General features: G+C 36.8%; 1 protein-coding gene across 2 annotated transcripts in view; it reads left to right on the top strand.

Moving 5' to 3' along the window:
- Positions 1–7,694: 7,694 nt before the first annotated feature.
- Positions 7,695–16,660, top strand: part of LOC306867564 (protein strawberry notch homolog 2-like) — a 66,832-nt gene continuing 57,866 nt past the window's right edge. The window contains exon 1 of one of the 2 annotated variants that reach the window (XM_079413298.1): positions 7,695–7,877. The gene's annotated coding sequence lies outside the window, so the exon portion shown is untranslated. Of the gene's footprint in view, positions 7,878–11,544; positions 11,665–16,660 lie in introns of those variants that run through there. The other variant, XM_079413297.1, reaches the window with a different exon arrangement.

Genomic DNA, 16,660 nt, shown 5'->3' with positions numbered 1-16,660 from the left:
AAACATGCTGGTTCCATGATAGGACACCGGCCACTCACCAGCCACAGAGTGACTCCTCCATCCATCCGTACCCAACCAGGCATTTCCATCGGGATACTTATCCAGGACTTTCAAAGCAATGCGTTTCCAGCCAAAAGGACGGATGTATGGCTCGTTCCCACGCGTAAAAACAGTGTCATCTTTTACATTTGTGCAATCGTAGTCAAATTTTGGGTCAAAGAATTTGTCCATATTCACAAGAAGCTCCTTGCATGAACCTGTGTTCAGTGGAGTTGAGGCTAGTAGGAACCTTGTGAGTTCTTGGTCACCCTTTGGCTTTTCCAAATCATTGTAAGCCTTCACAGCAACACCTGTGAAGCTAGACAATGCCTGCAGAAGAACATTGGTGTGCACAAGAGCCATGCTCAATGATCAGGAAAGACAAAAAAAGATGTGAGCGCTCATCAAACAAACTGTATTTATATACAGACTCAAACAGTGGAATGGGAAAGTGGATATTTGGAATTCCAGTTTTGCTGATCTTGAAAAATCCCCTAGGAGGAACTGAAATATGGTTACGCATACCACAAATTTTCTTCCAAAGCTTTTCAGGTTTTATCACATCCTTGAAGCTTAAATTGAATTCTAAACTAGTGATGAACATTCATGAACATTTGTGCGTCTATGATATGATGAAAGAATGGAAGACTGTTTCCTCCATGGGGAAAATAAAATTAAAGGTAATTGAGACATTTTATTTCACAGTTCTGATGTTTTTCTCACAATTTACACTTTATCTCACAGCTCGGAGGAAAAAAGTCAGAACTGCGAGATACAAACTCAAAATTGTGAGATGTTAATTCAGAATCGTGATATAAAAAGTCACAAATACCTCAAGAATGAAAGACTCGGGTGTCACAGAACGGTCAGGCTCCACCGCCACTCAAGCACAACGATCACTATCAGCTGAGTTCTGATCACCTGCACCTGTCACGCACCCAATCATCTCATCATCAGCCAGTATAAAGGCACACACCTCAGTCAGCTCATTCATCCGGTCTTGTACTCATGAAGTGGACTCGCTGTCTTAGTACAGCGCTAGTATACTTATCAGTGTGACTTCCCTCTTGTGTTCTTCCATAGTTCTCCTAGTCTCCCAGTTCTCCTTGACTCCAGTGTGCTGAGGGGTGTGCTCTTTCGACTCGTCTCTGGTTCTCTTGGATCCCTGTAAGACAAGACACTCAGTTACTTCTCTGCTCCGATTCTCAAGAAAGATCTCTTAGGACTATTACTCACCCATTGATCTTCCTGCCTGTTTCTCCATTGACTCTTCTGTGCAATAAAGACATTTTAATTATACTTACCATCTGTGTCCAGCCACTTCTTACATTGTGATGTAAACTAACCATACAGTAAATTATCGCATAATTTATCATTGGCTGCAGTGTAATGATTTCCTCATTTAGAATATAATCAAAGATTGTGTTTGTGTATTGAATATATAACATTTTAATAACAAGGTTCAAATGATCAAAATGATACGATTCAAAGATCCAATGATCAAGTAAAATTCTGAGCTTAGCATCACTACTTCTGTCATGAATCAGGTCCATGGACACTCCTCCATCACATTGACTCTCACACTGTTTCACGTTTACCCCGGACTACATTTCCCAGCAGCCATTTCACTAATCACACTCTCATACCTGAAAACTATCACACAATAGGGCAGTCGTGGCCTAATGGATAGAGAGTTGGACTTGTAACCTGAAGGTTGTGGGTTCGAGTCTCAGGTCCGGCAGGGATTGTAGGTGGGGGAGTAAATAACCAACACTCTCTCCACCCTCAATACCACGACTGAGCAAGGCACCAAAGCCCCCACTTCTCCGGGTGTATGTTGACTACTGTGTGTACACTTGGATGGGTTAAATGCAAAGCACAAATTCCGAGTATGGGTCACCATACTTGGCCACACACCACTTCCCCTTCCCTTTAATCGCACACCCTACATAAACCATGGATTTCCTTTCACAGATCGCCGAGTATTGTTCTGCGTATAGCACTCTCCTGGTGTTAGCTGCCTTACCGAGCCATTCTGTGTTTCTGTTTAGTTCCAGTATTGTTCTGCATTTATTACTCTCCTAGTTTTAGCTGCAATACGGAACCTGTTTCTGATTTACTAGCCTGTATTTCCTGGATCTACCATTGTCTCACCATTTTGACTCTGTCTGTGCTTCACTTGAACTATTCCTCATGTTTCTGGATTGCCCCTCTTGTCAAGCCCTCTGGATAACGTTTGCTGTTGACTGACTCGCGCCTGGTTTGGATTATTCTTGTTTCTCGTCTGTGCCATACTTGTTTGCTGGTGTTTTGACCCTGCCTTTGTTTTGAGCACATCTCTGTATAATAAAGCTTGCAAATGGGTCCGCACATCTCTCGTCTCATTAATCCCGTTACAGAATACTCGGCCACACAAGGATCCAGCAGCGTTTCTGAGGATAATTGGCCAGGTATGGACACGGCAAGAATTTTGTTAGCCCTTAAACAAGTGAGTCCAGTCAAGTCACAGCTGATCGTCGTGAATCCAGTCAAGTCACAGCTGATCGTCGTGAATCCAGTCAAGTCACAGCTGATCTTCGTGAATCCAGTCAAGTCACAGCTGATCGTCGTGAATCCAGTCAAGTCACAGCTGATCTTCGTGAATCCAGTCAAGTCACAGCTGATCGTCGTGAATCCAGTCAAGTCACAGCTGATCGTCGTGAATCCAGTCAAGTCACAGCTGATCGTCGTGAATCCAGTCAAGTCACAGCTGATCGTCGTGAATCCAGTCAAGTCACAGCTGATCTTCGTGAATCCAGTCAAGTCACAGCTGATCGTCGTGAATCCAGTCAAGTCACAGCTGATCTTCGTGAATCCAGTCAAGTCACAGCTGATCTTCATGAATCCAGTCAAGTCACAGCTGATCTTCGTGAATCCAGTCAAGTCACAGCTGATCTTCATGAATCCAGTCAAGTTAACGTTGATCTTCGTGAGTCCAGTCAAGTCACCGTTGATAGTCGTGAGTCCAGTCAATTCACAGCTGATCTTCATGAATCCACTCAAGTCACGTAAATTCCGGGTATCTCTTGTTCTTTGAAACCACAATAATGGGGAAGACTGCTGACTTGGCAATGATCCAGAAGACGAACATTGACACCCTCCACAAAGAGGGTAAGTCACAGAGGGTCATTACTGAAAGGTGTGGCTGTTTACAGAGTGCTGTATCAAAGCATATTAAATGCAAAGTTGACTGGAAGGAAGAATTTGGGTAGGAAAAGGTGCACAAGCAACAGGGATGACCGCAAGCTTGAGAATACTGTCAAGCAAAGCTGATTCAAACACTTGGGAGAGCTTCACAAGGAGTGGACTGAAGCTGGAGTGAGTGCATCAAGAGTCACCACGCTCAGACGTCTTCAGCAAAAGGGCTACCAAGCCACTTCTGAACCAGAGACAATGTCAGAAGCGTCTTACCTGGGCTGTGGAGAAAAAGAACTAGACTGTTGCTCAGTGGTCCAAAGTCCTCTTTTCAGATGAAAGTAAATTTTACATTTCATTTGGAAATCAAGGTCCCAGAGTCTGGAGGAAGAGTGGAGAGGCGCAGAATCCATGTTGCTTGAAGTCCAGTATGAAGTTTACACAGTCAGTGATGATTTGGGCTGACATGTCATCTGCTGGTGTTGGTCCACTGTGTTTTCTGAAGTCCACAGTCAACGCAGCCATCTACCAGGAAATTTTAGAGCACTTCATGCTTCCTTCTGCTGACAAGCTTTATGGAGATGCTGATTTCATTTTCCAGCAGGACTTGGCACCTGCCCACACTGCCAAAGGTACCAAAAGCTGGTTCAATGAACATGGTGTTACTGTGCTTGATTGGCCAGCAAACTCGCCTGACCTGAATTGTCAGGAGGAAGATGAGAAACACCAGACCCAATAATGCAGATGACCTGAAGGCCGCTATCAAAGCAACCTGGGCGTCCATTACACCTGAGCAGTGCCACAGGCTGATTGCCTCCATGCCACGCCACATTGATGCAGTAATTTATGCAGAAGGAGGCCCAAACAAGTATTGAGAGCATAAAAATGAACATACTTTTCAGAAGCCTGACATTTCTGTTTAAAATATCCTTTGTTATTGATCTTATGTAATATTCAAATTTTTTGAGACACTTGAATTTTGGGTTTTCATTATCTATAAGCCATAATCATCAAAATTTCAAGAAATAAAGGCTTGAAATATTTCACTCTTATGTGTAATGAATCTATATAATATATGGGTTTCACTTTCTGAAATGAGTGAAAAAAAATATTGACCTTTTTCACGATATTCAAATTTTTTGAGATGTACCTGTATCACTTACTGAAATGTTTGCCAGTCCAGTCTCAGCTAGTGCACCTGGTTTTGATCTGTCAGCCGGTCCCCTGCTCCCAAGTGTGTCTAATTCTGAACCATTTGTCTTACCAGTCTCAGTCTGTGAACTTAATCCTGAATTAACTGTATGTCCTGTTCCAGTCCATGAGTCTAATACTGAACTGCCTGTTTTGAGCCAGGAAACTATAAATGCACCTCATGTCTGTCCCCGATAACCCTGTCACTGCCATAGAGACCATTTATGAACTGCCTACCTATCTAGTTTCAGTTAACAAACCTTATTCTGAGCCTAGTGTCAGTTCTGATTCAGTCAGTAGGTCTGCTGTGCTCTCCTGATCCGTCGTGGAGCTCTTCCGTTCCACCCTGGTTGGCTCCTGCTCTGTCTGCTCCACCATGGAAGTCTTCTGCTCCGCACTGGTGGGCTTCTGCTCTGTCTGCTCTGCCGTGGAGGTCTTCTGCTCTGTCTGCTCCGCACTGGTGGGCTCCTGCTCTGTCTGCTCAGCCGTGGAGATCTTCTGCTCTGTCTGCTCCGCACTGGTGGGCTCCTGCTTTGTCTGCTCTGCTGTGGAGGTCTTTTGCTCTGTCTGCTCCTCACTGGTGGGCTCTTGCTCTGTCTGCTCTGCCGTGGTGGTCTTCTGTCCTGCTCTGGTGGTCTTCTGCTCCGCCATGGGGATTCCTCGGGCTGTCTGCATTGCTATGGTGGTCCTCTACTCCACCAATTCTGCCGGCTCCATCATGGTCCCCTGTTTTGCCGGTCCTGCCTCAGTACCAAGGTCTTACACCTTTACATGGACCTGGACCGCTGTCCCTCCCCCTGTTCTGCCTCCGCTCCACCACCCTCCTGGATTGTGTAATGTTTAGAGCGTCTGGAAGTCACTGCGTACAAATAAAGTTAGCACAACACAACTTGTATAAATAGTGCTTATAGTATGTGTAATCCTTTTTGTAGCAATCAATATAATCACCGTCCATGTTCTGATTTCAGAAAAGAAAAAAAAAAACTCTTTCATTAATGCACTCACCCTCATATTGTCCCCCCAAATTATGCTGTTGTTTTTGTTTTCTGTAAACCATGAGTTTTCATGAGTAATATTTGGACTACTTATATGGTTCTTTATTGTTTGTTTGTTTTGTCTGAATTGCAAAACTATGTTGTTGTTTTGAAACTAGCATAAATTAACATAACATATGGGTTTGTACTGATATGAGGGTGAGTAATTAGATTAGATTAGATTAGATTCAACTTTATTGTCATTTATGCAGAGTACAAGTAATGACAGTATTTTCATTTTTGTGTGTACTTTTACTTGAAGGAAGTGGTCTTATGGGTTTGGAAAAACATGAGGGATGACAGAATTTTCATTTTTGTGTGAACGATCCCTTTAAGAAAGATAATCAGTTTAGTTTGAACTCTTCATGAAAGAAATGAAGAATTGAAGCCATACTTTCTCCCTTGCACTACCAGAATTTCAGGATTTAGAGTAAATTCCAAACAATCCCACATGGAATATACTATAGTAATTTATAGTGTTTTTGAACCATATAATGTGGCTCAATTGAATTAATTTGTTGTGGTAATTCTGTAGTTGCTGTGGTAATATAACAGCAACTATAGTAATATAAACAAATTACTTTACCCAATACTGTACTAAGTTTTCTACATCTATAGGGTATATTATACTACAATGCACTACAGTTTACTGTAGTAAAAACTAAAGTATACTACAGTATTTATTATTAGTTCACCATAGTTAAAAATACAGTATTCTGTAGCATTCATTAACAAAGTGTTGTAAATAATGTATGTACAATATAATACACTTTACTATAGTATGGTTCAAAAACACTATAGTATTTGCTATAAATTACTATAGTATTTTTTCATGTGGGATAGCTTACTTCCTTTTCTGAATTCTTTGTGTAAATGAGGCTAGGGGCAATCAAACAAAACATTTCTTCAGTTACAGTACATTTATTCAGCATTACGCACAACATAGTTTTCTTTTTGCATAAGACAAGGAAGTCTGATTGTATCTCTTTTTGAGCAATTGTAGAAAACAAAAACGATTGTGAGGTATGAAAGGGATCACGTGACATAGCCTACTTTGGGTTATTCACATCTATGGTAAGTAGAACGAATAAATGTTATCAAAGGTCATTGGGTCCAGCAGCTACAGATCGAGAGATGTACTGGCTGTATAAATACCAACCAAATAAAAGTGTTTTTGCTTTCCATTATTGCTTTTATATGCACTAGAATGATGTCTTTGACTATTGGGCCTAGTTTGACTGCTTTTGCCTTGCTTTTAAACGGCTTGTCAAGACGTAGCCTAAAAACCTTGCTTTTTTCAATACCCCGCACTTCGTTTCTCATTTTTAAGGTTCCTGTGTGTAAACAACCGTCCCTTTGTTCATTCAACAGTTCGTTCTGTGTAAACTCTAATCTAGTAGACTCTAGAGGATCTGCAATGCTTGTGGATATTTGCAAGTTAGGCTATTACAGTACTTGATCTTTTTATTTCCAATTCCACTGTGTTGTAGGCAAACATAAACTACGGAAATTAACCATGGTTTTACTACAAATTAAAAAAAATAACATACAGTTAAAAGTAAGTTCAAATTAACCATGGTTTTGCAACAGTAACCATAGTTTAACCATGATACTTATAGTAAAACTGTGGCTATATAAATGGTAATCAATACGCCAAAAAAAAAAAAAAAACCTTTTACTACCTACAATAAAACCATGGTTAATTTTCGTAAAGGACAATCTGTCCAAGCTCATGGCTCAGCATACAATTGACCTGTGAGGGCTGCATTATTGTTAGAGAATAATCAATCAAACAAAACTGCTTTATTTATTCATAAATTAACATATTTTGGTCTATATGGTTGGTTTGCGTGCCAAATAAGACACTACAGGTCTACCATTTTTTTTTATTATTTTAAGAATAGAACAGAATAGACTACAATAGAATGTTGACCCTGTAAGACAAAACAAACGGCTATTTAGCTCTCTATCCACAAGAGCGCGCAACAAACTAAGAAATTATCAATTATTAATACCTAAAACACTCTCAAACACATAATAAAGTTATATATAATATTTCTTCAAGACATTCTGACTACAAAAACACGACTTTTTCGTTATTTTATTCGTCATTTGTTAATAATACAGTCTTGACGCATCCGCGAGCGAGAGACGCGACGCAAACGCGCCACTAGAAAGTTCTCCACGAATCACATCACGCGGCGACGAACGCGTCGCCTTTGATTGGTCATTGGCTGTTGACGTCGCCTGCGTCGCATACACTAGTCGGGTTGATTCGCGTCCAGTCAGACGTGTCCGCGGAAGTATCGGATTTCAGTTAACATGGCTTCAAGTGCGACGAGTTGAGAAAAACCAGGGCTATTTTCTATTTCACCACTCCCGAGGCGTCAAACGAGGAAAAAGACTTGGGAAATATATTCAAGAGCTGCTTTTATTCAAGTAAGGACGTCCTGCCAGAGAGTTTTGAGAGTTGTTTGTGTGCTACCGGTTTCTAATTCGTTCTGCGCATGCGCGTTTTGGGAGTTAAATTGTCAGTTACAAAAACTTCAAATTGTTTAATGTCTTTAATTGTGCTGTTTTGTGTCTTTGTGCATTTGTAAAGGTATTAGTTCGAATAGATATTTAGTTTTAATGTCGGAAGTGCTGTTGTAGAGTCACTGGGGTCGAAATAAGTTTTGTGAGGTAAATATGATTTTAGCTAACGTTAGTGTTGCGTAGTAAAACATGACCAATAATCTTTATTACCGCTAATAAACCGGTTTCAGAAGAGTAAAATACTACAATAACTACTTGTTTATTATGTTGACTGCTTATAAAGACTCTCAACGGTTACGTTTCTAGTAGCGGAGTTGAACTTTCTGCTTTCATTTCATGTCTTTATTGTCAGTATGTTGAATGCTTCTCGAGTGCTCTAACGTTACATAAACGTGATAAATGTGACATTTCTCGTTTAGGTGATGAAATAGCTTTATTAATAAGGGATGAGTGATATTGAAACCAAGAGTGTGTAAACCCTTCAGGCTATAGCTGGGCTTGTCTGAGCTCATATTGTTACGTAAAATACATCAACCTGTTGTTGTTTAGTTTGGTTTCCAAGTGTTTTTTTTGTGTGTTTTTTTGTGTTTCTGGCCACCAATAAATCAATGGCATAATGTGTCTCATCATGCCATAGATTTGACTTAAGTCTTTCACTTCTCTGAATGGACAGTCATTTCTGGGAATTATGTTTCCGGGGAATTGCTGTGATGCAAACTAACCCTTTCATGCAAAGCAATGAAGGGAGGATCACGGCCCAGTTCCTGTCATTCGTTCTCTGTAAAATCCTTTGGAGAAACTAATATAATAATGTCTTTGTTTATTCTGGTGATATCGGCCTTGTTGGTCAGTTCAGCGGATTTTGTAACTGCAGAAGTCACGCAAACTTCCCTCTTCTTTCTTTGCCAGCAAAGTGTGGAGAAGCTCAATTAGAAGTCTCTTGTTCTCCAACGGATGACGCAAGCTGACATCACTTGGTCTAGACAGTTACATGGGGAGGGAAACAAAAGCAATTATAGCCATGTTTTGTTTTGGAAAGACAGAATACCATACATAAAAGACAAAAAGTTTCTTGAGACATGACCAAACATATCTGGTACGTACTGAACCCATACTGCACCAATAGCGTAAAGAAACGGATGCTTTTTTAGGATTATATAGGGTAAACGTATCTATTAAGCTCACCAAAATCTACATTGAGACAGTTTTAGTGCACAAGATATTGGTTTCAGTACAAAAAGTTATGTTAAAATAAAATATTAATCTCTCACACAAAAATATACAATTTTATTTTAAATGACAAAAGCATTTCAGTTAAGATATACATCATTAAATTCAAAAAGTCTGGCTGTGCCGTAATGTGTACATTTTTGTACCCTTTAAGCACACCCCTGTTCCCATTAAGCTAACATCCTGTACATTCTTGATTATTTTAAGGAAATAATTGTAAAAATATATATATTTTGAAGGTACAAAGTCAATCACAAAAAACAGATCACTAGAATCAAGCAACAAGGCATTCAAGTCGATCAGTTATATATTCATAATGAAGTGTCATCTGAGCACATATCAACATCTATACTAGTCCACGTTCAGCTAAGTAACACATTCAAAAATCAGATAAAACAAATGAAACGTTTAATTCATGGGGATGAACGCAGAAACTAGCCTCATTATGAAACCTCTTTTTAAATGGATGTCAACTTCTCTATAGTCTCTTAAGGCTGGAAATCACTACACGATTTTTGCCCTGATTTTCCACAGATTTACAGTCTGGAGAAGTTGATGCTAGTTGACAAAGATCAGAGCCAGTCTGCAGATTTGAGTTGACTGAATCCATAGAAAATCGAATAACTTAACTTAAAGTAACAACCATCAGTTAATATTTAAAGTCTGTTTCTGAAGTATTTACATAGACGTTCAATGTGGAAGAGCTTAAAGAGAGCACACTGAGCTTAATGGGAGCAGCAACAATTTTTTATAAATTTAATGTAATATTTATTAAAATGACAGGATTTTGCTAAATAAATAGTCTAGGTCATGTATTAAGTTCATACATATTTTAATATGAACAACTATTAATAACAATATCTATGAATTTATACTTTTTAATATTAGTGTCACACTAAAGCTGTATGATTTTCATAGTAGTGTACCCTTTAAGCTCTCCTTAAAATAAAATAAAAAAATAAAAAATTACAGCAGTGTAAAATGACAAACCTGCAATAAACTGTAAATGTTTAATATTATGGATGTAAAAGTACAAGCCAGTAATGCCTGTGATGTAATATATTAGCTAGTCAGCTAACTGTGTCTTTTGGATCTAATGTAATTATTTCCCACATCCAAGTTCCAGGTTATAATATGCAAAAGTCTGAACATTAATCTCTTAATTTTACAATAAGTAGTGAAACTTGCCCAAAATAAAGGCTTAAACATCTAAAAAAAAACACATTTAAAGGGTTCCTCTTTTAGTGAAAGTTTTTAGGCAGCTTTCAAAATGGCTGCTAGACAGTGTGAACACATGGAGACTCGTATCTCAGTGTGCAATGATCTGACTTGAAATTACAGGAGGTATATAGTAACAAACACATCAATTGGTTAAGACATCAAGTAGTAGGATAAATCACTTTTTCTTTTTATAATCTGATCTCAAAAATGGAAGTGTGCTTAATGGGTACATTTACCCTAGATTTTTTATTTATTTATTTTTTTTTGCGTTAGGACATTATTTAATGTCAATTTTACACATGGGTCAGTGACAAGAGTTTAAGTATGCAAATAATAATAATAAGACATAATTTAACAAATTTTATACTCACAGATGGTTTTGTAATTTTACGCATAGATAACGCATATATTATAAAAATATAATAATAATGTATTAAATTGAAATAATTTTTCCTGTGGTCGTTTTTTTTTTTTTTTTTTTTTCTTAAACATTGATTTGTTTTTCCAAACTACAATGGGAAAAAAATATAAATACTAATAAATAAAAAAATATATATTAATTTGGACCTAATTGAAATTTTTAAATTAGTGACTTCTGGGGTTTTTTTCATTGCTTGGTTGTTTTTCACCTTAATTATTGTTGCACGATTAGATTAGCATCACATGAAACTGAATTTTTTTAAAGGAAGATGTGTCATCTAGCATGACTGTTATTGAATTGTTACCCAATAAATCAGACTTTTCATTTTTTTTATAACCTTGTGTTTTCTAGAATCAGTGGAATCTAAATTTAAACCGTAATCTTGAAAAATTAAGACAAAAAAGTTTAATAATTGAAAATAGTGATATTTAGATATTTTAATTAATATAAATAATTATTTTATAATTATAATGAATAATATTCACCCAGAAACAGAACAAATAATGCATCAAAATGTGATAGTTTAATGCACTTTAGTTCATGATCCTGGTTATTTATTAGCTGTTTCTTTGTTAGTTTTGGCTCAAAGCTGTTCGTGTAATTCAAACAGCCAGTTTGTATTTTGGTGCACAAAGCTCTGTTGTGTGGTACAGGGAGGGTACAAAGCTCTCTAGCAGTGATTTAACTCAAGATAGCGGTCTGGGGCTCGGGCTGAGAACCCTTCCTGCTTCCGTTTAGATGAGTGTTTTCTCATGTTCTCATTGAATCTCATTTATGCGTTTCAGTGAGGAATAATACGGCTGCTTTAGCAGTGTCTTGGTGAGTAAATAGCCTACTGCCATTCCAATGCAAGTGTTCAGTTTCTAGAATTTAGCTAATGGTTCATGTATTAAGTGTGAATAAGTGCTGGGAAGAAGTGCCATGTGGAACCACCATGATTGGTGCTGGTTCAAGTTCAACAAGTTACACAAACTTTGAGTGATGTTTATTTCACAAGCCTTTATTTGAGTATAATATTGGTGGCAGTAACTTGACTGTGATGCTTAGGCTGACAGAATGTGTCTGAAGCTCACCACAAAGAAGTTTTACGAGTTGTAGTTTTGAGTCAGTACACATCTAAAAGTATTTTATTATTTTTTCATATTTTTTTATTAATAATTTTAGTTATATAAATTTATTATTCATAATTATTTATTTTATATTATCTTTATTTGATTTTTAGATATTTTTATATAATTTATTTTAATTTTATAAAAAATTTTAAATGTTTCTTTTTTTATCATAAGTTATTTATTTTATATTTCAGTTTTTAATGTAACATCCTTTTTTTGTTATTGTATTTTTTTCTTTTTTGTAAAGATTTTTACTGTATGTTTTTACACAATTTCTCTCTAAACTTCTCTGTGGCCTCCTGGTTGTAAACTCCTGCTGTAGAACACAATTGTAGCGCCAATGGCTGTTCCTCTACTAAGTGTTGATTTTGCTCAAGGAATGTGCATTCAAGGAATGTTTAACTCTGATAGTGAAATACAGAGCACGTACACCACGGTAGAACTAGCTGAGACGTCGTCTTGGTCCTCAGTTGTAACATCTGATTAGCAATCCATGCAGTTCCTGCGACGTCTGTCTTGGAATTAAATGGGATTTCAAGGCATAATTTGCACATCTTGGGTCCGGGAACTTCTGAGGTCAGGAAGATAGCTTCAAAATCTCATGGTGGTTTGTCCACCCCCAGAACTGGCCGCTCAATCGGTTTCTCTATGAAAAAGCCTTTGTTTTCCTGTATCAAATCACCTCACCAATGCAATTACACGTTCTTCTTGAACAAATACCTCCAGGATGAAGTCAGGGCTATTTTTAGGTATCCCTGAATTTTTGCCCTTGATAAGTTCCCTAGGACTTTTACAGTCTGTAATATTATGTAATGCTTTTTCCTTTGGATGCAAATTACGTCTTTTCTCGGTTTTGAAGGCACCCCAGGAACGTGCGTGTGGCTTGTTTTGCTGGATGCGGCCTTCGCTCTGTCATTTAGTCGAATCAGCAGCAGTGCGGTTCAGTGTCGGTTTGTGACCCCGTGCAGAAATGAAGGCCGGAGTTGCTCGGGTTTGGAAGGAATCGTGAAGGCGTCATGCTGTGAATCTGGGTCAGAGTTGTGCTGGAAGAGGGCGGCAACTGACGGTCCAGCAAGAGGAAAAAAAGCAGCATGCACTCGTGTCCCTATAGGTTTTTTTAGGCGTATCCAGATGATCAGCTTCTGAATGTTTTGTACCTTGTTTTGGTTTTCTTGTCTGCTCGTTAGAACTATATAACTATGTAATCTATATACAGTCATGGCCAAAAATATCGGCACCCTTGGTAAACACGATCAAAGAAGGCTGTGAAAATTAATCTGCATTGTTAATCCTTTTGATCTTTTATTTAAAAAATTTACAAAAATCTAACCTTTCATTGGAGAATAAGAATTTAAAATGGGGGGAAATATCATTATGAAATAAATGTTTTTCTCTATTACACATTGGCCACAATTAACGGCACCCTTTTATTCAATACTTTTTGAAACCTCCATTTGCCAGTTTAACAGCTCTAAATTTTCTCCTATAATGCCTGATGTTGTTAGAGAACACCTGATGAGATCAGAGATACAGCTTTATGAATCGTAAATGTATACATTTTCTGCCCCCATATCTTGAATTTTGCGATCATTCTTAATGCATTTTAGTAGACTGAATCATGCAGTGAAAGAACACACTCTAAATGCGCACATGCACTGTTTCACCCGCTTCATCACCACGTAGGCTAATGTAAGCGTGCACTCCATAGGTGTTTTGTTTTTAGTTTTTGCAAAATACTCGATATTGTCAAATTGCACATTGTTAAAACAACAATTACGATATTATCACTGATGATATATATCGCACACCCCTACCCGAGACTCAACTGTTTTCTGCAATTCTCCAGCTGTGGTCCTTGGAGAGTCTTGAGCCACTCAAACTCCCCTTCTCACCATGCATTAGGACGTTATAGACACACTTCCTCTTCCAGGCAGTTTCATAACATTTTCTGTTGATTGTAAATTCTTAATTATTGCCCTGATGGTGGAAATGGGAATTTTCACTACTCTAGCTCTTTTCTTAAAGCCACTTCACTAATTTGTGAAGCTCAATTATCTTTTGCTGCACATCAGAAATATATTCTTTGGTTTTTCTCATTGTGATGGATGATTAAGGGAATTGGGGCTTTTTTTTCCCTCCTATTTATATTTCAGTGAAACAGGAAACAATGGCTGGATAATTTCATGTTCATAATCACCCTGGAGTAGAGGTCTGCAAGCCCGCCATTTATTTATTTTTTTACAGATCGGACTCGTTTAGCTTCTCTCCGTTAAAAGTGCCCATATACGCGCAGAGCACACATGGCGACTGTTTGAAATACTGATTATATTATAAATGTTACACATCACCCACGCAATACGCAACACATATTCGCACACATTAGCATACAGGTGACAGTTGACCATGCAGAACATCAGGGAGAATTTTATCTAGGTTAAGAGTTTTGGAGTTGTTTTATAACTATATATTTCATTTTAGACAAGTTGTGATGATTTGAGAAGGCTAAATTTATCAAACATAGGCTATGATCAACTCACTGTCTGCCGCTGACCGCTTGGTCGTTACTTTAAAAAACAAAAACTTACATTTTAACGAATAAAAAAAAAAAATGCTCCAAACGTTTTTCTAAATTAACTTAAAATAACAAAACGAAATACAGTCACTTTGCCATTTCATATAAAACTGAAGTATTTTAATAGCTGAAACAGTAGTTTAAGCTGTTTTGGGAGAAAATTATCCAAGGTACGCATGCAATTTTCTTTTACACTTCAAGAAAGTTTCTTTCTTGGTGATGCAAACAACCTCCTAATGTTCTTCCGGGAACGTGTCAATTTTTTAAGCTTTAATTTTTTTTCTTGCATGTAAACAGCCTCCAAATTTTCCCCAGAAACGCATTCAGATTTTAGATGTTGTAAGAGCATTTTTTCTTGGTTTTGCAAATGTCATCCAAACATTATACAGGGAACATGTCCTATTTTAAGAACGTTAAAATTAACATTCTTGTTATGCAAATAACATCCAAATGTTCACCAGGAACATGTTCCATTTTTTAAAATGTTAAAATCTCCAGTTTTATTTTATTTATTTTTTTAGTTTTAGGAATATTTTTTTGTTTGTTATGCAAATATCCTCCAAACATTCCTCTTGGTACATATCCAGTTTTTGTCAACATTTGAAGATTTTTTTTTTTTCTTGAATATGTAGACATCTTCCAAAACAGGAATGTTGATTACATTCATGTTCATTAATTCACCTTCATTTTTAACAACTTTTAAACAAAATATTAATGGGAACTTCTTGGTATTGAAACATTTAGCCTACTTCTAGACCGTTGCTCCAATTTGCTCTCATTTTCAACACCACATTTCTTGTTGTTCTTGTATGATTTAATGTTGCTAACATGCTGGAAAAATATAAAGCCACCAGCTACGCAGATACCTTTTAACGCAGTCTAGCTTTGAATAGCCTCCATTGATCACAGGTTCTGAATGACATCGGTGAACCTCTGAGATGGGTCTCTCCTTCAATTAAATGAAAGCCCGTTATGACTCACAATGACTTCATAACATTCATTCTGCTGATGCTTTATAATAGTAAATGTCCCACCCAGATAGACAATATTGCCTGTAATCGTGATCATACAAAGAGAGAGGCTGGGTTAAATGATAGAAATACAGCCTAAGTGGTGTATTTTTCAATTGAATTAGTCATTTTGACTATTATTTCTGTCATGGTTAACATTTGCCTCCAACTGTTTAGATGATTCACAGAAATCTGGAACAATCTGTAACGTACTTGCTGCTCCGTTCAGTGGTTTGATCAGTTTCACTTTGAATGTCTCTTTTGACTGTTTCAAATGACTGCTCCAGCAAAATGAAATGTTCAGTGATAAAATACTTTCTCCTTTTCTGGCTAAATATAACAAAGTTAAGCCATTTCTATGTTGATTCCCCTGAAAATGTATCATTCAAAAGTTTGGACACTTTTTTTTTTATGTTACTGAAAGATGCTACATTTTATTTGATCAAAAATACAGTAAAAACAATAATACTGTGAAATATTATTACAATTTAAATAACTGATTTCTGATTGAGTATATTGTAAAATGTAATTTATTCCTGTAATGGTAAAGCTGAATTTTCAGTATCATTTCTCCAGGCTTCAGAGTCACATGATCCTTCAGAAATCATTCTAATATGCTGATTTGCTGCTCAAGAAATATTATTATATTCAATGTTGAAAACATTTGCTAATACTTTCTTTTTCAGGATAATTTTATTAATAAAAAAGTAATAAGAATAATATTTGAGCATTTATTTGAAGTAGAAAAAACAATTTCATAATCAATTTAATACCTCCTTCCTGAATAAAAGTATTAATTTCTTTAAAAAAAAAAAAAAAATCTTACTGTCCCCAAATATTGAATGGTAGGTTTTATCAGTGCAAACTTTTAAAAAATAATAATTTATTTTATTTATTTAGAAATGTATTGCTTATGTTTTGCAATATTGCTTAAAGTCTAATAATTTTATACCATTGCAAAATGTAATCTTAAATATTAAATGTTTGGATTTTTGTACATTTGTTGTGATGCCTAAATTTACTAAACTTAAAACATTTAAGTTGTTTTGATTTTAATATTTTTAGACAAAATACTATAATATTTATTTGAATAGTTATAAAATTATTGTAATATTTAGAAT

This window comes from Barbus barbus (assembly GCF_936440315.1).
Source record: "Barbus barbus genome assembly, chromosome: 49".
In the NCBI taxonomy this organism is placed as follows: domain Eukaryota; kingdom Metazoa; phylum Chordata; class Actinopteri; order Cypriniformes; family Cyprinidae; genus Barbus; species Barbus barbus.
Note: the sequence above shows the minus strand (reverse complement) of the source record. Positions and strands in the feature narration are given on the sequence as shown.